Consider the following 22,498-nt stretch of genomic DNA (forward strand, 5'->3'; position numbering starts at 1 on the left):
AGAGAGAGAGAGAGAGAGAGAGAGAGAGAGAGAGAGAGAGAGAGAGAGAGAGAGAGAGAGAGAGAGAGAGAGAGAGAGAGAGAGAGAGAGAGAGAGAGAGAGAGAGAGAGAGAGAGAGAGAGAGAGAGAGAGAGAGAGAGAGAGAGAGAGAGAGAGAAATCCAAACAATTCACACATACAATAGCCCTACAATAATAAAAAAATTTAATCATAACTTTAGTAAAACAATCTTTGAATGCATAATATATAACCTAACCTTTGAATATAGTGCATAATAATAATAATAATAATAGTAATAATAATAATAATAATAATAATAATAATAATAATAATAGTGTTAATGAAAAATTATGCTGGGCTTATGAACATACATGTACAGGTGCAGAAAATATTAGCAGAATTCTGTACCGTCCTGAAACCCTCACTTAAGGGTAAGGTCAGGATAAGTTAAGGTAAGGTTAGGATATTAAGGTAAGGTCAGGATAGGTCAGATTCAGGTTACCTTGGAGTGAATTACGTTAAGGGGAATATTTTAAGGCAAGTTTAGGGTAATTCAACTGTAGTTTTAGGTAAGATGAGAGTGAATTACATTAGTTTAGGGTCATTCAAGACAGAGTAAGGTTACTTTGGGGTGAATTAGATGAAGTTCACGCTGCTTATGACAGACTTTCGGCACTTAGGGAAGCTTTGTTTTGATCGTTACCAATGGCGCCGATCGATGCTATAGTTTTCCACGTGAAACTGGCCTATGGGGTGGTGGCGGCTGCAGAGGAAGCAAGAGGTGTTGAGAGTGTGTGGCAAGGCTAGGCTAACCCCACTACCACCCCATCGGACAGTTTTAAGTGGAAATTCTACGGCGGCGATCATTGGTAGCGATCAAAACAAACAAAACGACTGTGAAAGCGGCCCTAAGTCCCCCCCCCAAGAAAATTAACATGCTTTATATTAAGGAAACAGTTGTATGCGGCAGAACAAGGAATTTTTAACTCGGGATAATTGACGGCACAGTGATACCTCTGCTTTTTTTGTTTTTTTTACATCTCCTCCTATTGTGCCGGTAGGCTTGCTTGAGGGGCCTGGATGGTATTCGGCCCCAGCCCATCATGGCGCAGGCAAGTGTTTATAGTGGAGCCATCTTCTTACGAGGGTTACATTATACAAGTTGTACGAGTGTTTGGATTTACAAGCATCAAAATTCCCTGAGAGGGAAGGGATAGGATTGGAAGGGAAGGGATGGGAAGGGATGGGATGGGAAAGGATGGGATGGGAGAGGAAGGGATGGGATGGGATGGGAAGGGAAGGAAAGGGATGGGAAGGGAAGGGAAGTGGAGTGGGAGAAACACACATCTGGCAGGGCTTTCCAAGGAGTTGTGGGCATTTCCAGGGGTAGTTTTATAACCCTGGTGCTGGCCTAACCCTTCTTCAGTTGCATGAACCCAAAAAACACTCATTGCAACCCAACTGATCCCCTCTTTGGCCCTTAGAAATAGCTGATGTAAGAAGCAAAACTGTCTTACTATACTGGCCAAAGTCATGCTCAAGTTGGTGGCAATGCAGACCCCACAAGACCGGCACAAAGTCATCATTATCCTTGACGGTGAAGGCCTCAGTCATCGTCAAATAGCACAGCCGATTAGTGTGTCCATCTCTAACGTATGAATGGGTCTGCAGACAACATGTGGCCACAGGCTCCACTAGTGACAGGCCTCAAAGCCTTGCAGCAGATTTTTAACAGTGTAATCACAGCAGGGGTGCATAGACTCATTATTAAATAGATACCTATCATCGTCATATATCGTATAGCTATGGTGCAGTATGTGCTTTACGTATTAATTTTGGCAGATATTATAATTCTGTATACTTTTACTGGCAATGAATAGGGACCATTAAGAAACATGATCCCCGCTGCTACCACTGGGTTAACCCTTCAACTAACACGCTGTATGTATCCCACCATTGCCTAGGAGAGTGAGTGTAATGGGGGAGGAATGGGTACCTTGGGGAGGGCCTGGACCCCATTAGAGTAAACCCCATTGATTCTACTGTTTGGCAAGTGCAATTTAGCTTCTCCTAAGGGTTTGGCGGCCCCAGTCAAGTGCGATATATGAGGTACAGTCAACGTTGCCAGCTCACCATGAACCACCATGAACATATATCGTATTTCCTGTTTTTTTACTCACAAGTATTGCCACAAAAGCATCAATACTTGACACTAATAACATTAACTTTAATTTTAGGGCATTATTGGTGCATGTACAATAGTTTTAGGGCCTTGAAACAATATAGGCAATGATATGAGTACATGGCAACGCTGGGTACAGTGTTGCTGTGATGGGAACACTGTGGACTTATAATAATGTAATATGGCAGTGTACAATTTAGGTCAATCATGGCACACACCCTTAGGGCGGCATTCTGAGACCCTCAAGTCAACCAATTTTAAAGGCCGAAAAGGTGGTCAGTCGGTTTCTAATGAGTGTTTTCTTAGGTTCATGGTACAGAGGAAGGGTTAAACCACCACCTGGGCCAACCCCTGGGAATGCCTATGACTCCTAGGAAAGCCGCCGTCTTGTCTTGGCTATATTTAAGAATGTGACCATCAGACACTTCTGCCTTTCACATCTACTATTTCAAAAGGACAAAAAGGAGAATAATTAGACTCTATTGAGTGTTTCTTTTAGATTCATGGTACATAGGAAGGGTCATTAAACCACCACCTGGGTCATGAAGCTGGTACGCCTGGAATGACCTCAAACTTCTACGAGCGCCTTGTTAAATATGTATTTCAGGAGGGCAATTACTATGACCCGACCCTCACATCAACTACTTCCAAAGGCCAAAAAAGAGAATAATTAGGTTCTATTGAGTGTTTCTTTTAGGTTTATGGTACATAGGAAGGGCTAACCCTTTCATTGCTAAGCGCTCGCAACGAGACTATCCCCTCGGGCACGCTCGGGCACCCCAGCGGGGCATCTCTTTTAACTGCTATATCTCAAAAACTATTCATCACAGCTACAAAACAAAACCACCATTGGAAAGAGGAGGCCAAGATCTATACAATTCAGTAATGTAAACCTCCTGCGAGAGTACAGGCACGTTGAGGGGGTGTTGCCTGTGAAGACGTACATTTATACATGCGCGACGGTCAGCTGTAAGGCAACTACTGTAGATCTCTTGATGATGGGGTGCTGGCAGGGCAGTATTGACAACTGCAATATTTACAACTATTTGATCAAAATATCAGTCATGTGAAACTATGCAAAAATGTCGCTACATTGGTCAACAACATCCACCAGTTGCTCGTCCGCAGATTTGCCGCGCTGGGCTGACATGATTTTCCACCAAATTTAGTGAAGAACACACTCAATTGGCAATCCTGTGTTGTGAGAATCAGTGTTGGAACACACTCATCCGTGGGAGATTTGAGTGCGGCTGGAGCTCGCAGCGAGTGTTTAACAACGCCAGCAAATACGCCTTACGCTTGCTGCCAGCATTTAGCAATGAAAGGGTTAATGGTCCCTCCAAGCGAGAAAAATGAGAAAAAATCACCCCTCACACAAACCATTTAATAATATATATCAAAACATTTGTGATCAGATTATGTATCATATAATTTGGGGGGTTTATATCATGGCACAAATTTGGCCCATCGCTGCTACACAGTAAAGCCCCAAATTTGGCCCGTCGCTGCTAAACGGTAAAGCCACAAATTTGGCCCGTCGCTGCTACACGGTAAAGCCACAAATTTGGCCCGTCGCTGCTACACAGTAAAGCCACAAATTTGGCCCATCGCTGCTACACGGTAAAGCCACAAATTTGGCCCGTCGCTGCTACACGGTAAAGCCACAAACTTGGCCCGTCGCTGCTACACAGTAAAGCCACAGATTTGGCCCGTCGCTGTTACCGGGTTAACCCTGTAACACCTCAATCATTTCCTACACTCACCTAACTGCTGGTAAACAAGAGGCTGTAATATTTTCATGATCCTTAACCCTGTAAGTAACACCTCAATCATTACCTACACTCACCTAACTGCTGGTAAACAAGAGGCTGTAATATTTTCATGATCCTTAACCCTGTAAGTAACACCTCAATCATTTCCTACACTCACCTAACTGCAGGTAAACAAGAGGCTGTAAATGCCAGACACCATTGAACAATAGCGTTGCCGCCCCACGGAGACGCTCACTAGAAATCATCACACTCACTGGTTCAAGCGCTCCATAATTTCTGCATACAACTCCCTTATTTCAAGGCTAACTAAGTGGTCAGGATATGGAGTCAATACCACAGACCAACCATTATGCCAGTCATGGCTCTCAGCGATATCTAAATGAGAATCATGTGGGAGGGATTGCCTGGCCTGGTTAAAGGGTGGAGAGTGAGCCAGGTCTTGGTGGAGGAGCAGCACACTCCACCAGCCACACCACAACGGTTACCCTCCTTATTGGTCACCCAGAGTGTGGACGTTGGGCGAACCAGTGTGTCCCACATGAGAGAACGGACCGTTGTTCAGAGTTGTAATAGTGAGCTGGTAATACAATGACACAGTACCACGTTTAGTAGTGTGGAGACGGGGTAAATCTGCATATTGACAACTGGGTGTGTCTGGCGAACCACTGAATTACGGTCCAGTTGAAAAGGGTCACCTGCTGTACATACTTTTATAACACAGAAAAGTGCCTAACAAAGTGCATACAAGAGGAAGGGTGAGCACTTTTCTGTTATTTTTAACGACCTCTTTCATGTATTTTTTGCGCAAGAAAGTACGGAAAGAAAGGCCGTACTTTGAAGCCCTTTTTCTGTGTGTGTGTGTGTGTGTGTGTGTGTGTGTGTGTGTGTGTGTGCCCTTCTGTGCAGGAAAAGAACGTGTCTGCCATGTACCATCTGACGCCCTTCCTCACGTGCCAGAACTATCCGTGGGAATGCCAAAAACTCCTCCCAAAGCCTCGTCAAATGTGTTTCTTTAGGTTCATGGTGCAGGGGAAGGGTCACACTACCTCAAGGGTCATAAAACTACCCCAGGACATGCCCAAAAAGCCCTACTATGAAAGCCTTACAGAAGTGAGTTTGGGCGTTGAAATGTTTAATAATCGGCCCCTTTAACCTAACCTATCCAAGAGCCAGGAAGGAAGGAAGGAAGGAAGGAAGGAAAGAATATTATTTAACACTCACCAATGGAATGTCTGTCTGTCAGTCTTCCTCTTCCTCTTCTTCTTCTTCTAGTCTCTAAAGATATGTAAGGATAAGTAAACAGTTGATAATTCATTTTTTGAGGTCATTATAAATTCTTTTCAGGCTAAAATTAGAGAGAGAGAGAGAGAGAGAGAGAGAGAGAGAGAGAGAGAGAGAGAGAGAGAGAGAGAGAGAGAGAGAGAGAGAGAGAGAGAGAGAGAGAGAGAGAGAGAGAGAGAGAGAGAGAGAGAGAGAATCCAAACAATTCACACATACAATAGCCCTACAATAATAAAAAAATTTAATCATAACTTTAGTAAAACAATCTTTGAATGCATAATATATAACCTAACCTTTGAATATAGTGCATAATAATAATAATAATAATAGTAATAATAATAATAATAATAATAATAATAATAATAATAATAATAATAATAGTGTTAATGAAAAATTATGCTGGGCTTATGAACATACATGTACAGGTGCAGAAAATATTAGCAGAATTCTGTACCGTCCTGAAACCCTCACTTAAGGGTAAGGTCAGGATAAGTTAAGGTAAGGTTAGGATATTAAGGTAAGGTCAGGATAGGTCAGATTCAGGTTACCTTGGAGTGAATTACGTTAAGGGGATCATTTTAAGGCAAGTTTAGGGTAATTCAACTGTAGTTTTAGGTAATATGAGTGAATTACATTAGTTTAGGGTCATTCAAGACAGAGTAAGGTTACTTTAGGGTGAATTAGATTAAATTCAGACTGCTTATGATAGACTTACGGCACTTAGGGAAGCTTTGTTTTGATCGTTACCAATGGCGCCGATCGATGCTATAGTTTTCCACGTGAAACTGGCCTATGGGGTGGTGGCGGCTGCAGAGGAAGCGAGAGGTGTTGAGAGTGTGTGGCAAGGCTAGGCTAACCCCACTACCACCCCATCGGACAGTTTTAAGTGGAAATTCTACAGCGGCGATCATTGGTAGCGATCAAAACAAACATAACGACTGTGAAAGCGGCCCTAAGTCCCCCCCCCAAGAAAATTAACATGCTGTATATTAAGGAAACAGTTGTATGCGGCAGAACAAGGAATTTTTAACTCGGGATAATTGACGGCACAGTGATACCTCTGCTTTTTTTGTTTTTTTTTACATCTCCTCCTATTGTGCTGGTAGGCTTGCTTGAGGGGCCTGGATGGTATTCGGCCCCAGCCCATCATGGCGCAGGCAAGTGTTTATAGTGGAGCCATCTTCTTACGAGGGTTACATTATACAAGTTGTACGAGTGTTTGGATTTACAAGCATCAAAATTCCCTGAGAGGGAAGGGATAGGATTGGAAGGGAAGGGATGGGAAGGGATGGGATGGGAAAGGATGGGATGGGAGAGGAAGGGATGGGATGGGATGGGAAGGGAAGGAAAGGGATGGGAAGGGAAGGGAAGTGGAGTGGGAGAAACACACATCTGGCAGGGCTTTCCAAGGAGTTGTGGGCATTTCCAGGGGTAGTTTTATAACCCTGGTGCTGGCCTAACCCTTCTTCAGTTGCATGAACCCAAAAAACACTCACTGCAACCCAACTGATCCCCTCTTTGGCCCTTAGAAATAGCTGATGTAAGAAGCAAAACTGTCTTACTATACTGGCCAAAGTCATGCTCAAGTTGGTGGCAATGCAGACCCCACAAGACCGGCACAAAGTCATCATTATCCTTGACGGTGAAGGACTCAGTCATCGTCAAATAGCACAGCCGACTGGTGTGTCTGTCTCTAACGTATGAATGGGTCTGCAGACATGTGGCCACAGGCTCCACTAGTGACAGGCCTCAAAGCCTTGCAGCAGATTTTTAATAGTGTAATCACAGCAGGGGTGCATAGACTCATTATTAAATAGATACCTATCATCGTCATATATCGTATAGCTATAGTGCAGTATGTGCTTTACGTATTAATTTTGGCAGATATTATAATTCTGTATACTTTTACTGGCAATGAATAGGGACCATTAAGAAACATGATCCCCGCTGCTACCACTGGGTTAACCCTTCAACTAACACGCTGTATGTATCCCACCATTGCCTGAGTGTAATGGGGGAGGAATGGGTACCTTGGGGAGGGCCTGGACCCCATTAGAGTAAACCCCATTGATTGTACTGTTTGGCAAGTGCAATTTACCTTCTCCTAAGGGTTTGGCGGCCCCAGTCAAGTGCGATATATGAGGTACAGTCAACGTTGAAATGTTTAATAATCAGCCCCTTTAACCTAACCTATCCAAGAGCCAGGAAGGAAGGAAGGAAGGAAGGAAGGAAGGAAAATTATTTAACACTCACCAATGGAATGTCTGTCTGTCAGTCTTCCTCTTCCTCTTCTTCCTCTTCTTCTTCTTCTTGTCTCTAAAGATAAGTAAAGATATTAGTACAGTTGATAATTCATTTTTTGAGGTAATTATAAATTCTTTTCAGGCTAAAATTATAGAAAGAGAGAGAGAGAGAGAGAGAGAGAGAGAGAGAGAGAGAGAGAGAGAGAGAGAGAGAGAGAGAGAGAGAGAGAGAGAGAGAGAGAGAGAGAGAGAGAGAGAGAGAGAGAATCAAAACAATTCACACATACAATAGCCCTACAATAATAAAAAAATTTAATCATAACTTTAGTAAAACAATCTTTGAATGCATAATATATAACCTAACCTTTGAATATAGTGCATAATAATAATAATAATAATAGTAATAATAATAATAATAATAATAATAATAATAATAATAGTGTTAATGAAAAATTATGCTGGGCTTATGAACATACATGTACAGGTGCAGAAAATATTAGCAGAATTCTGTACCGTCCTGAAACCCTCACTTAAGGGTAAGGTCAGGATAAGTTAAGGTAAGGTTAGGATATTAAGGTAAGGTCAGGATAGGTCAGATTCAGGTTACCTTGGAGTGAATTACGTTAAGGGGATCATTTTAAGGCAAGTTTAGGGTAATTCAACTGTAGTTTTAGGTAATATGAGTGAATTACATTAGTTTAGGGTCATTCAAGACAGAGTAAGGTTACTTTAGGGTGAATTAGATTAAATTCAGACTGCTTTTGATAGACTTACAGCACTTAGGGAAGCTTTGTTTTGATCGTTACCAATGGCGCCGATCGATGCTATAGTTTTCCACGTGAAACTGGCCTATGGGGTGGTGGCGACTGCAGAGGAAGCGAGAGGTGTTGAGAGTGTGTGGCAAGGCTAGGCTAACCCCACTACCACCCCATCGGCCAGTTTTAAGTAGAAATTCTACGGCGGCGATCATTGGTAGCGATCAAAACAAACAAAACGACTGTGAAAGCGGCCCTAAGTCCCCACCACCACCACCAAGAAAATTAACATGCTGTATATTAAGGAAACAGTTGTATGCGGCAGAACAAGGAATTTTTAACTCAGGATAATTGACAGCACAGTGATACCTCGGTTCACAGCAGCTACATTATACAAGTTGTACGAGTGTTTGGATTTACAAGCATCAAAATTCCCTGAAAATGCCTTAGTGTACGAGTGCCCAGCAAACAATGACCGGCGGCCCGCCGTCGGCTTAAGAGAGGCCGGGGGTGGCTGAATGCAGGCAGCCATGCCCCCGTTGCGCCTGCGATTGCCCGCTCTGGACTTTAACTTTCAGCAAGGTGTTTGTTAAGTGAAACGTCGATCGAATTTTCGGTTTGACGTATCTCAACTTACATGAATTACGGTAGTCATTGCCTTAAATGAATTACGTTGAAAAACATTTAAAACAAACTGAATTTCATAAGCATGGAAGAATAATATATATAAAAAAATATATGTAAACGATATATTTTCTAACAAAGGTATTATGTAATTCTATCTGTAAATGATATCAAGTTTTCCTGATATGTATTAATTTCATGTCTAATGCAGAGAGGTTATGAATATATCACGCAGTTAGAAAGTCGAACATCAAATTTGCAATGTCAGATATTTAAGGAGGGCGCCATCCACTGATGCCTTTAGCTATTTTCCATGAGCCAATACTGAAAATATTCGATATTTGTAACGGCTATCAAGGAGAAAAAGAACTTTTTGTGATTGCAACAATGTTTGTGTGCCATCACTTTACACTTAGATGTCTCAAAACTCCTTAAACATTGATAATGTAAAGGATCTGCTGTTGAAAATGCTAAAAACTGGCAACAGTACCGCACCGTGCCATCAGACTTGCCAGATTATCGTACTCAAAGCATCGTATATACTGGCTTCTGACCCATAACAATTATCAAGATGGAAGCCCCAATAATTAACCATTTTATCAATAATCTTATATGAAGCCAGTTTTGGGGGTGAAGAAGACGGTATTTAGGTCGTAAATCGGCAAACATAAGAGGATGAGTACGACAATCTAGTAGCGGAGCAGCGGGCCGGGCCATCTTCATTCTTCAAAACAAAGGTCTGGCGGGGCAGGACCGCCGCTCTACAAGAAAACTCTCTCACCTCAACAAAAGGCAAGTAATCCTGATTCTGTTGTAAGTCAAGCTTAGCATTTGTTCATTCTAGTGACAGAGAAGTTCAAAGTAGATGCCAAGACATGGCAGAAGAATCTTACTGGACAAAAAGGAGGCGACTGAAATTGCGTATGTCAGCACATTTAGATTTCCTTCAAAATTCCTCAGTAAACCAAGATGTTGACTTGTATGACACTAACCAACAGTTATCTGAGTCATGTGCTCACAGTTCAGAAAGCGAAGTGTTGAGTAATGATCATTATGAAGCTGCAGGAACCTCTGATGTAGGTTTTGAGGAAGCCCAAAATCCATGTCTGGACAGAGATTGTTATTCCTCTCCGCTTTCTGATAGCTCAGAAAGCAACGGCGATATTAATGTATATGAAACTGATACTCATGACAGTGTTGCAGAGCAGTTGTGTCCCAAACTTGCAGAATGGGCAGTTAAGTATCAAATTCCACAAACTGCATTAAGCAGCCTTCTTTCTGTACTAAAAAACTATCATCCAGACATCCAAATGGATGCCAGAACTTTGCTTAAAACACCAAGCCAGTGTAATGTTAAGGAGATATCTGGAGGCTCGTACTATCATTTTGGTGTTGAAAAATCTCTTGTAAGGATTTTATCCACTACAGAAAGTGTGGATACCCTGAAAGATTGTACATTTATTTCATTGCAAGTAAATATTGATGGACTTCCCTTGTTCAAAAGTTCAAACATACAATTCTGGCCAATTTTAGCAAGAATTAATAACCCACTTCTGAGTAGCCCTTTCATTATTGGATTGTTTTGTGGGAATCGCAAACCAGAAAACATTGTTGAATTTTTTAAAGACTTCAAAGGTGTCTCACGCCCGCAGGTGAGCCATAATGAGCTGTGCCAAGGCCACATTATTGAGACCTCCCACTGCTAGTCATATTACTGATTTTATGCAGGATGAGTTAATAAATTGTTATTTTCATCATAATTTCATAATGAAATTTACAAAATGAGTATTCAGAATCATTCGTCAGTTGTGTATTTATAAATTATTGATGGATTTAATAGGCAAAATGTAACAAAAGCTGATGAAGGTATTTCCTGTTTCCTGTATTTTCAGGTATTGACATAAGAGTGCAAGCAAGTATAAAGGCTGTTGTCACTGTCTAGTGGGGTCACTCCCTCCTAAACCTAGATCAAGAGCAAGACCCAGGTAAGCCAACTAGAATTTATGAAGGGTTACTACTAGAAACATCGCTAAAATTTTACAAGTGTGCCCGTCTCGCACTGGCAGATGAAAATATTCTAGAGGGTAGTTTTTGGTGTGTTTTGAAATAATCTGCTTACCATTAGTTTTCTTCTACCCTCCCCCCCTTCCCATTTAGTGAAACCCATCGATATTTCCTGCAGGACACTCGCCCTTTATTGGTAAACCTAAAACTAACCTAACCTCGATCCCCGTGATAACTTTTTTTCTAACCAACTAGGGGCCCTACCAACCCTTCATAAAGCACATAGGTGTCTTTTGCCGTGATGCGGGTGCACTTGTAAAACAATACCAAAGCATCTGTATCATAAATATTCCAAGACCAATTGTCATTACATTGATTCTTCACTTAGTTCTACTACTTGATGATATGTTGCATATCACATTAATATTACATAAATATTACTTGCTGTCAAAGTTCATTTCTTGGCATACAGGTCCCATCATACATCATAACTCATAATAGTCACTAATACTTTGTTTGAATAACATTACATAAATACTACTTGCTGCTAAAGTCCATTTTCCATCATACATCATTATTCATATATAATAGTCAATAATATTTTGTTTGTATAAGCATTACATCATTGTATATAATGTATATTCTTCAGATGATGGCAGCCTTACAAGTTTTTGAGGAGCTTGATGTCCTCGAGGATGCTGCAGGGGAAAGGGTCAGACTGCCGAGAAGGATTGTGAAGGATCGCTTGGATTTATTCCTGACTTTGACTGAAGAGGAATTTACATCCAGGTTCAGGATATCAAAGCAAAGCGCAAGGGCCTTACTTGCTGACTTACATTTACCAGAGGCAGCTGATGCAAGAGGTTAGTGTACATAATATACCATTGCGCTATAATGATTTAAACATGTGGTAATTCTTTAAGTTCTCTAGTCATGCACCCAGTCCTTTGGAAACTGTTGTCATGGCTGATTTTAATGTTTAAAACATAACCTTAATTTTTTTGGGGTGGTGAATAGCAAATAAATACCATATCCCCACGTCATCAAATACATTAATCAAAATCATTAGCAGTTGTTGCCCTACATATAGATGATATATTACAATGGAATGCAAGATATGGGATTTATTCTTGGTTATCCTTAACAATTTACTCTCCTTCCATAGAATGTCCTGTACCACCTCACCTTTAACTCCTCATCACCTTAAGATGGATGGCCACTGGTGACCTGCACCAAACTATTGGAGATTGCCTGGATGTCTCTCAGCAGTTTGTAAGTTCATGCTCTTCACATACTGTGCGTGCCATTGCTGCTTTATATCAGCGGTATGTAAAGTTTCCTGGAAGGCATGAGTTAGGGTCCATCAAGACAAACTTTGAAGCAATCTCTGGATTCCCAGGTGTCATTGGTGCAATAGACTGCACACACATCCCCATTCTCAGTCCAGGTGGTCAGCAAGCAGAAACTTACCGAAGCAGAAAGGGCTTCTTTTCATTAAATGTACAAGCAGTGTGTGGTCCAGACTTAACATTTTATAATATTATTTGTCGATGGCCAGGATCAGTCCACGACAGCAGAATATTTGCTAATAGTTCTCTGTATGCTCAGTTGCAAGCTGGCGATTACAATGGCCATTTGTTAGGGACTCAGCCTACCCTCTTCGTCCCTTTCTTGTGACTCCTGTTGGGAATCCATCACGGCCAAATGAAGGACGATATAACTTGGCTCATACTAAAACCCGTAATGTAATAGAGAGAGCATTTGGAGTGTGGAAACGACGATTCCGTTGTCTGGCCATTCCTATGCGTACAAGCCTGGACACAACCATGGCCACAATCTGCAGTGCAGCTGTTTTGCACAACATTGCAATGGCAGACAGGAATGAAGATATGGAAGATTATGACAATGATATTATAAATGAAGAGGAAAGACTCATTGAGAATGCACAAAATAGACATGCAGGACAGAGGAAGAGGGAAACATGATAAATAATGTATTTTCAAATGAATAACATGAAATGATATAAATGTCAGGGACCAATTTTTGCTGCCCAAGTAAACTGTTGTCTGTATCTTTTTTGGGTTTTGTAAACTGAGGGAGTAAGCCAATACAAAGGCTGCAGGCACTATACCAAATGGGGTGACTATCTGGCCCGTGCTGGGTTAATGGGTCTCTCCCACTACAAGCTCAAAGGGTCAACTGGACAGGAATGAGCTCTGAGCTCCACAGTCACACATAGCTATAGCATATACTCCCATTACACACACAGGACATGCAAACACACAGGCGTGGAACCCTACTCTACCTTCAGGTAATGTGGTTTTCAGTCTGGAAAATAAGTTATACTTGTTTTCAAGTTTTATATTTTTGTGGAATCTGTTTTATATGGTTGACTAATAAAATCTATTGGAAAAGTATTTTGATGTTTAATACGACAATCATATCCTGAAAGTCTTTCAGAACAGAAAAAAAAAATGATTAGTGATTTTTTAGTCGAGCAAAGTTTTTCTCGTGATATTCTTTGACACACCTCTTTTGAATGGCAACTAGTTCCAATTGGCTTTCATGAACTTTTGAGAGATTGGCATAGTATTCTGTTGCCAACCTCTTTTCGTGATCCATTACATGTACACACACATATGTACACACACACACACACACACACATGTACACACACACGTGTACACACACACACACACACACATGTACACACACACACATGTACACACACACACACACACACACACACACACACACACACACACACACACACACACACATGTACACACACACACACACACACACACACACACACACACACATACACACACACACATGTACACACACACACAGACATGTACACACACATTCTTTTCTCGAGGGCTTAATAAATTTTCTTCACTCGCTAATCCACTGAGGACTGGGTGAGGCGCTAATCTCAGGGCAGCCGTTGTCTTTATATCCACCCACCCACACCCATGTCACATCCACATTCATGATCATTCGTCAGAACGATTCCTACCTTTTTCCCTTATTCCTTTCCCCAGGTGTGGGGTCAGAGGCCCTTTTCATATATATGTATATATTCCTCATATTTTGTTTTTCTACATATTTCGAAACGAAAAATAGTAATTACCGTCATGTTTTTGATAAATTTCGTCGAAGGAGACCCTGATGTGCCCAAAGCGGGTACTCAGCATATAATGTATGCGAAGGATGAATATGCACCATACAAATTTCCCGCGCTTTTTAGTCGACACGGTGCTACATCTAGCAGGCTTTGGGAGTGTTAGCGCGGGCGATCACTTTCGGTCGCCGAGACTGGCGATCGCCACCGCTGGAGAAAAATGGGTGTTTAAAGTACGGGCTTCCTCACCGACACGATCGCCAAGCGTAACTTCGCCAGGCATTCGCCGACCTTGGCGGATGGTTTTAAAGTACGGCCCTTAGAGGTCATTTAATTGTGTTCCCCAGCCTGACATTTGACAGCTGTCAGAAGGTAGGGGAAGGCCTCCCTCCTCTACCTCGCTACACAATGGTCTGGTTTTCCAAACTATTTAATCTTCCATATTTGGCAAGGCTTTCCTAGGAGTCTTTGACATTTCCAGGAGTATAGTTTTATGACCAGGTGGTAGTGTGACCCTTCCTCTGTACCCTGAACATGAAGAAACACTCATTAGAACCCGATTGCCCCCCTCTTTGACCTTCAGAAATACAGAACATAGTTGACATGAGAAGCAAAAGTGTCTTATAATACCAATCCCAGGATATAGTTAATATTGTGTCATCAAAACCCAGATTGAATTCAAACCTCTCCTGCGTCCATCCCACTCTGATTGGGCTCATGTTAACGCCGCCCTGCACTGTGACGCCTTGTTTAAGAGGCCCCCGAGCCAAGAAGGACGGAACAGAGAGGGAGAAAGCTGTTGCTGAGAGGGAGAAAATATAAGAAAGATTTTAATGGAAGCGACCAAGATAGATAATGGAGAGAGAGAGAGAGAGAGAGAGAGAGAGAGAGAGAGAGAGAGAGAGAGAGAGAGAGAGAGAGAGAGAGAGAATTACCTCCACTAAAATGATCCACAAAGTCTAAATGGATGTATATAATCCCCCCTTTGCGCCCATGGACCCCCTAACGAAACAGACCAGCTATAGTGTAAGCTATCTAATGGGGGCCTTCTCCCCCTCGACAACTTAACAAAACTACAAAAAAACATCACACTTTCCCTCCTTATTATAAAAATTCCTTGATTGCTCGTTAACCATTTTAGAAAAAAATAAATTAACACTCACCAATGGGCTCCTCCTGTGTTCCTCGTCTTCTTCCCAGTCCTCCTCCTCCTCCTCTTCTTCGTTTGGTAGTGTCTGCAAATCAAGTTTGGTGTCAATTAACTGTGTAAACATCAAGCAGGTGAAGTCACTCAAATTTATCTATTTGTATATATTTCATGGTGGCAAAATTTAAATTATCAGTTTCATTTTCACCAGTGACACGAATTTGAGGCTGTTTTCCACAATAGAATTTCACTCTAATAAGTGAATCAGACCCCACAGAGATATTACCAGAGTGTGTAGGAATGAATACAAAGATAACCACATACTTTGATTTAACTCTAGGATGTCTCGTGGATCATCAATAAATAAAAAACAAAATATCTGGACAGGCCACTCTTGAGCCCGTTACCTTCAATGACGCCCCAAAACAGTCCCTGCGCCAAGTGTGTACCCCATATTTTGGTTGTGTTAGGTGTGCCTATTAGCAACTACTACTATTTTTACTGAACGAGGGACACATGATCCATATAAACCATTAATACTACCTAATAATATTAAACAAATTATATACGTGCTACCAGGGAATCATGAGGATTAATGTTATTGTAATTCTCACGTTTACTCAACCCTACTAAACCTATCCACCCTGCGCCCACCTAGCCTCCAGCAGGTGCCCACCCTGGCTCGCATAACCATAGCAGGGCACGATAACAGAAAACCTTATTCCCGATAACCGATAACTGATAATGGAAAACCTTATTGGTGATAACCGATATTCGTTAACTGGAAACACAAATATAGGCGATAACCGATACTAATCCACAATTCCGATACTAGCTAGCGATAAGTCCGATAGGCAAAATGATACTATATTGATATTTCAAATAAAAACATAGATGAATTCATATTTTCATTATCTGTATTTTTAAAAACTTACAAAATCTGAAAACCACACGTTGACACGTACATATGGACGGTAATACTAGAAACGCCTGAACCGGTGTTGTGTTATTTGGCGTCCCCACCGACAAACACTGGTCTCTCGTGAACTGCGCATGCTCAGACCAGCAAGCGTAGACCTGAACAGTCTCACAAAGCTTTTTAACCGTAATTTAGAGTTGCTGGAAGGCTGAATCAGACATACAGTACCACTACCACCATCCCCGATGTTTCTAGATCGACACTCTGTACGAGTTGTATTTATATGTACAGAGTGTCGTTCTAGAAACAGCGAGGATGGTGGTACTGTATGTCTGATTCAGCCTTCCAGCAACTACTCTTAATGTGTTAAAAAGCTTTGTGATACTGTACAGGTCTATGCTTACTGGTCTGAACATGCGCAGTTCACGAGAGACCAGTGTTTGTTAACACAAGCGCCAGCTTTTGACGATGGGACACCAAATAACACAACACCGGGTGCCTTCAATACCATGGCATGCTCACAAACGAATATGGAATATCAAATTTGAGGTAGTGAATAATCATTTTGGGGCAAAGCTAAAGATTTTTCTCTTTGATGTATTCATTTTTGAGTCTAACATAAAAAAACAACCTAGTATTTTAATGTTGATGATCTAAGTACGAAATCTCTTCGCCAAAGATAATTCATACCCCCAAGTTTTTTCATAAAATACCGGGCACCCGGGCCACGCATGCGAGTAGGGAGGAGACAACGTGTTTTTTTTTCTGAGGCGGAAAAAAAGTAGCGATTATCACTAGTTTGGTTACAAAAATAACGAAGATACCGATATATATTTAAATAAGCAGCGGATGGCCGACAACCCGATTTTGTTATCAGCGATAAAGTATCGCGATAACGCCCAGCTATGCGCATAACTCACCACCCACCTTCCTGCAATTACAGCTGATAATGTAGTACTGCGAACACTTAATATAACACGTCACGTCGTAGGGTATTCGTATCTTACAATTTTACTGAACACCAGTCGACCTGTCCTCCCCCGCTCACCTCTGTTGCGCCTCCTCATTCCCAGTACTACTAAAATGGATTGGCTGAGGAGAAGCACCTTCCACAGGGAGAGCGTGTCAGTTTTCCCTGTTCCTCACTGGCTGACAGCCACTGATGAGGCTGCTGGCCAATACCAAATTTAAAGTGCATATTTCACACCTTTTCTTTCTCCTTATTTTCTCCATGCAAACAGTTTAATACTTACTAAAAAATGGTCATTATCGTAAATAAATGTCTCAGGAAAACAAATAACCAGTGAGGCTGGCAAGGAGAGGAAGAGAGCTCACCATGCTGTGCCCAGTGACCATATTGACGTGTGTGTGTGTGTGTGTGTGTGTGTGTGTGATATACCCAATACCCACTACATATATAAATATATATATATATATATATATATATATATATATATATATATATATATATATATATATATATATATATATATATATATATATGTAGGCATCAGCTCTCAGTGATTTTACTATACTAGGCTACTACTACCCTACTCACCTAGACTTACATGATGATTATGTTGAGTTTATGGCTGAAAGCTTGTTATATTCAATAGCGACATTTGAAATTTAGCGCGCGCGGCGATCTCGGACACAGCAGAGGGCGCTGTTTTGGCCCGGCCGTAGTGAGTTTCTTTATGTGCACCATGTAATTCTGCATGTTTTCATATATAATACATGATGATTATGTTGAGTTTATGGCTGAAAGCTTGTTATATTCGATAGCGACATTTGAAATTTGGCACACGCGGCGATCTCGGATACGGTGCGAGGTGTTGTTTTGGCCTGGCCGTAGTGAGTTTCTTTATGTGCACCATTTAATTCTGCATGTTTTCATATATATAAATGATGATTATGCTGAGTTTATGGCTGAAAGCTTGTTATATTCAATAGCGACATTTGAAATTTGGCGAGCGTGGCGATCTCGGATACGGCGCAGGGCACTGTTTTGGCCCGGCCGTAGTGAATTTCTTTATGTGCACCATGTAATTCTGCATGTTTTCATATATAATACATGATGATTATGTTGAGTTTATGGCTGAAACCTTGTTATATTCAATAGCGACATTTGAAATTTAGCGCGAATGGCGATCTCGGATACGGTGCGGGGTGTTGTTTTGGCCCGGCCGTAGTGAGTTTCTTTATGTGTACCATTTAATTCTGCATGTTTTCATATATAATACATGATGATTATGCTGAGTTTATGGCTGAAAGCTTGTTATATTCAATAGCAACATTTGAAATTTGGCGCGTGTGGCGATCTCGGATACGGTGCAGGGCGCTGTTTTGGCCCGGCCGTAGTGAGTTTCTTTATGTGCACCATTTAATTCTGCATGTTTTCATATATAATACATGATGATTATGTTGAGTTTATGGCTGAAAGCTTGTTATATTCAATAGCGACATTTGAAATTTAGCGCGCGCGATCTCGGACACAGCAGAGGGCGCTGTTTTGGCCCGGCCGTAGTGAGTTTCTTTATGTGCACCATGTAATTCTGCATGTTTTCATATATAATACATGATGATTATGTTGAGTTTATGGCTGAAACCTTGTTATATTCAATAGCGACATTTGAAATTTGGCGCGACTGGCGATCTCGGATACGGTGCTAGGTGTTGTTTTGGCCTGGCCGTAGTGAGTTTCTTTATGTGCACCATTTAATTCTGCATGTTTTCATATATAAAAATGATAATTATGCTGAGTTTATGGCTGAAAGCTTGTTATATTCAATAGCGACATTTGAAATTTGACGAGCGTGGCGATCTCGGATACGGCGCAGGGCACTGTTTTGGCCCGGCCGTAGTGAATTACTTTATGTGCACCATGTAATTCTGCATGTTTTCATATATAATACATGATGATTATGTTGAGTTTATGGCTGAAACCTTGTTATATTCAATAGCGACATTTGAAATTTATCGCGAATGGCGATCTCGGATACGGTGCGGGGCGTTGTTTTGGCCCGGCCGAAGTGAGTATCTTTATGTTCTGCATTTAATTCTGCATGTTTTCATATATAATACATGATGATTATGCTGAGTTTATGGCTGAAAGCTTGTTATATTCAATAGCGACATTTGAAATTTGACGCGCGTGGCGATCTCGGATACGGCGCAGGGCGCTGTTTTGGCCCGGCCGGAGTGAGTTTCTTTAAGTGCACCATTTAATTCTGCATGTTTTCATATATAATACATGATGATTATGTTGAGTTTATGGCTGAAAGCTTGTTATATTCAATAGCGACATTTGAAATTTAGCGCGGCGATCTCGGACACAGCAGAGGGCGCTGTTTTGGCCCGGCCGTAGTGAGTTTCTTTATGTGCACCATGTAATTCTGCATGTTTTCATATATAATACATGATGATTATGTTGAGTTTATGGCTGAAAGCTTGTTATATTCAATAGCGACATTTGAAATTTGGCACACGCGGCGATCTCGGATACGGTGCGAGGTGTTCTTTTGGCCTGGCCGTAGTGAGTTTCTTTATGTGCACCATTTAATTCTGCATGTTTTCATATATAAAAATGATGATTATGCTGAGTTTATGGCTGAAAGCTTGTTATATTCAATAGCGACATTTGAAATTTGGCGAGCGTGGCGATCTCGGATACGGCGCAGGGCACTGTTTTGGCCCGGCCGTAGTGAATTTCTTTGTGCACCATGTAATTCTGCATGTTTTCATATATAATACATGATGATTATGTTGAGTTTATGGCTGAAACCTTGTTATATTCAATAGCGACATTTGAAATTTAGCGCGAATGGCGATCTCGGATACGGTGCGGGGGGGTGTTTTGGCCCGGCCGTAGTGAGTTTCTTTATGTGTACCATTTAATTCTGCATGTTTTCATATATAATACATGATGATTATGCTGAGTTTATGGCTGAAAGCTTGTTATATTCAATAGCAACATTTGAAATTTGGCGCGTGGCGATCTCGGATACGGCGCAGGGCGCTGTTTTGGCCCGGCCGTAGTGAGTTTCTTTATGTGCACCATTTAATTCTGCATGTTTTCATATATAATACATGATGATTATGTTGAGTTTATGGCTGAAAGCTTGTTATATTCAATAGCGACATTTGAAATTTAGAGCGCGGCGATCTCGGACACAGCAGAGGGCGCTGTTTTGGCCCGGCCGTAGTGAGTTTCTTTATGTGCACCATTTAATTCTGCATGTTTTCATATATAATACATGATGATTATGTTGAGTTTATGGCTGAAAGCTTGTTATATTCAATAGCGACATTTGAAATTTAGCGCGCGCGGCGATCTCGGACACAGCAGAGGGCGCTGTTTTGGCCCGGCCGTAGTGAGTTTCTTTATGTGCACCATTTAATTCTGCATGTTTTCATATATAATACATGATGATTATGTTGAGTTTATGGCTGAAAGCTTGTTATATTCGATAGCGACATTTGAAATTTGGCACACGCGGCGATCTCGGATACGGTGCGAGGTGTTGTTTTGGCCTGGCCGTAGTGAGTTTCTTTATGTGCACCATTTAATTCTGCATGTTTTCATATATAAAAATGATGATTATGCTGAGTTTATGGCTGAAAGCTTGTTATATTCAATAGCGACATTTGAAATTTAGCGCGCGGCGATCTCGGACACAGCAGAGGGCGCTGTTTTGGCCCGGCCGTAGTGAGTTTCTTTATGTGCACCATGTAATTCTGCATGTTTTCATATATAATACATGATGATTATGTTGAGTTTATGGCTGAAAGCTTGTTATATTCGATAGCGACATTTGAAATTTGGCACACGCGGCGATCTCGGATACGGTGCGAGGTGTTGTTTTGGCCTGGCCGTAGTGAGTTTCTTTATGTGCACCATTTAATTCTGCATGTTTTCATATATAAAAATGATGATTATGCTGAGTTTATGGCTGAAAGCTTGTTATATTCAATAGCGACATTTGAAATTTGGCGAGCGTGGCGATCTCGGATACGGCGCAGGGCACTGTTTTGGCCCGGCCGTAGTGAGTTTCTTTATGTGCACCATGTAATTCTGCATGTTTTCATATATAATACATGATGATTATGTTGAGTTTATGGCTGAAACCTTGTTATATTCAATAGCGACATTTGAAATTTAGCGCTATTGGCGATCTCGGATACGGTGCGGGGTGTTGTTTTGGCCCGGCCGTAGTGAGTTTCTTTGTGTACCATTTAATTCAACATGTTTTCATATATAATACATGATGATTATGCTGAGTTTATGGCTGAAAGCTTGTTATATTCAATAGCAACATTTGAAATTTGGCGCGCGTGGCGATCTCGGATACGGCGCAGGGCGCTGTTTTGGCCCGGCCGTAGTGAGTTTCTTTATGTGCACCATTTAATTCTGCATGTTTTCATATATAATACATGATGATTATGTTGAGTTTATGGCTGAAAGCTTGTTATATTCAATAGCGACATTTGAAATTTAGCGCGCGGCGATCTCGGACACAGCAGAGGGCGCTGTTTTGGCCCGGCCGTAGTGAGTTTCTTTATGTGCACCATGTAATTCTGCATGTTTTCATATATAATACATGATGATTATGTTGAGTTTATGGCTGAAACCTTGTTATATTCAATAGCGACATTTGAAATTTGGCACACGCGGCGATCTCGGATACGGTGCGAGGTGTTGTTTTGGCCTGGCCGTAGTGAGTTTCTTTATGTGCACCATTTAATTCTGCATGTTTTCATATATAAAAATGATAATTATGCTGAGTTTATGGCTGAAAGCTTGTTATATTCAATAGCGACATTTGAAATTTGACGAGTGTGGCGATCTCGGATACGGCGCAGGGCACTGTTTTGGCCCGGCCGTAGTGAATTACTTTATGTGCACCATGTAATTCTGCATGTTTTCATATATAATACATGATGATTATGTTGAGTTTATGGCTGAAACCTTGTTATATTCAATAGCGGCATTTGAAATTTAGCGCGAATGGCGATCTCGGATACGGTGCGGGGCGTTGTTTTGGCCCGGCCGCAGTGAGTTTCTTTATGTGTACCATTTAATTCTGCATGTTTTCATATATAATACATGATGATTATGCTGAGTTTATGGCTGAAAGCTTGTTATATTCAATAGCGACATTTGAAATTTAGCGCGAATGGCGATCTCGGATACGGCGCAGGGCGCTGTTTTGGCCCGGCCGTAGTGAGTTTCTTTATGTGCACCATTTAATTCTGCATGTTTTCATATATAATACATGATGATTATGTTGAGTTTATGGCTGAAAGCTTGTTATATTCAATAGCGACATTTGAAATTTAGCGCGCGCGGCGATCTCGGACACAGCAGAGGGCGCTGTTTTGGCCCGGCCGTAGTGAGTTTCTTTATGTGCACCATGTAATTCTGCATGTTTTCATATATAATAC

At 41.4% G+C, this 22,498-nt stretch overlaps 1 protein-coding gene and 2 long non-coding RNA genes across 51 annotated transcripts in view; 2 read left to right on the forward strand and 1 right to left on the reverse strand.

Annotated features, from left to right (window-relative positions):
- LOC126992604 (rRNA/tRNA 2'-O-methyltransferase fibrillarin-like protein 1) overlaps positions 1 to 22,498 on the reverse strand; it is a 117,188-nt gene that overhangs the window by 11,817 nt on the left and 82,873 nt on the right. For 35 of the 49 annotated variants that reach the window (XR_007746730.1, XR_007746728.1, XR_007746724.1 and 32 more), the window contains 2 exons: positions 15,152 to 15,223; positions 7,489 to 7,551 (listed from right to left, as the gene is read on the reverse strand). The gene's annotated coding sequence lies outside the window, so the exon portion shown is untranslated. Of the gene's footprint in view, positions 1 to 5,175; positions 5,230 to 7,488; positions 7,552 to 15,151; positions 15,224 to 22,498 lie in introns of all 49 variants that reach the window. The other 14 variants (XR_007746708.1, XR_007746686.1, XR_007746720.1 and 11 more) reach the window with 4 other exon arrangements.
- Positions 169 to 10,514, forward strand: LOC126992608 (uncharacterized). The gene is made up of 3 exons (XR_007746733.1): positions 169 to 620; positions 5,900 to 6,060; positions 8,363 to 10,514. It is a non-coding gene; the product is annotated as an uncharacterized LOC126992608 (long non-coding RNA).
- Positions 10,616 to 12,499, forward strand: LOC126992609 (uncharacterized). The gene is made up of 3 exons (XR_007746734.1): positions 10,616 to 10,842; positions 11,511 to 11,724; positions 12,027 to 12,499. It is a non-coding gene; the product is annotated as an uncharacterized LOC126992609 (long non-coding RNA).

This window comes from Eriocheir sinensis, unplaced genomic scaffold, assembly GCF_024679095.1.
Source record: "Eriocheir sinensis breed Jianghai 21 unplaced genomic scaffold, ASM2467909v1 Scaffold495, whole genome shotgun sequence".
Lineage (NCBI taxonomy): Eukaryota > Metazoa > Arthropoda > Malacostraca > Decapoda > Varunidae > Eriocheir > Eriocheir sinensis.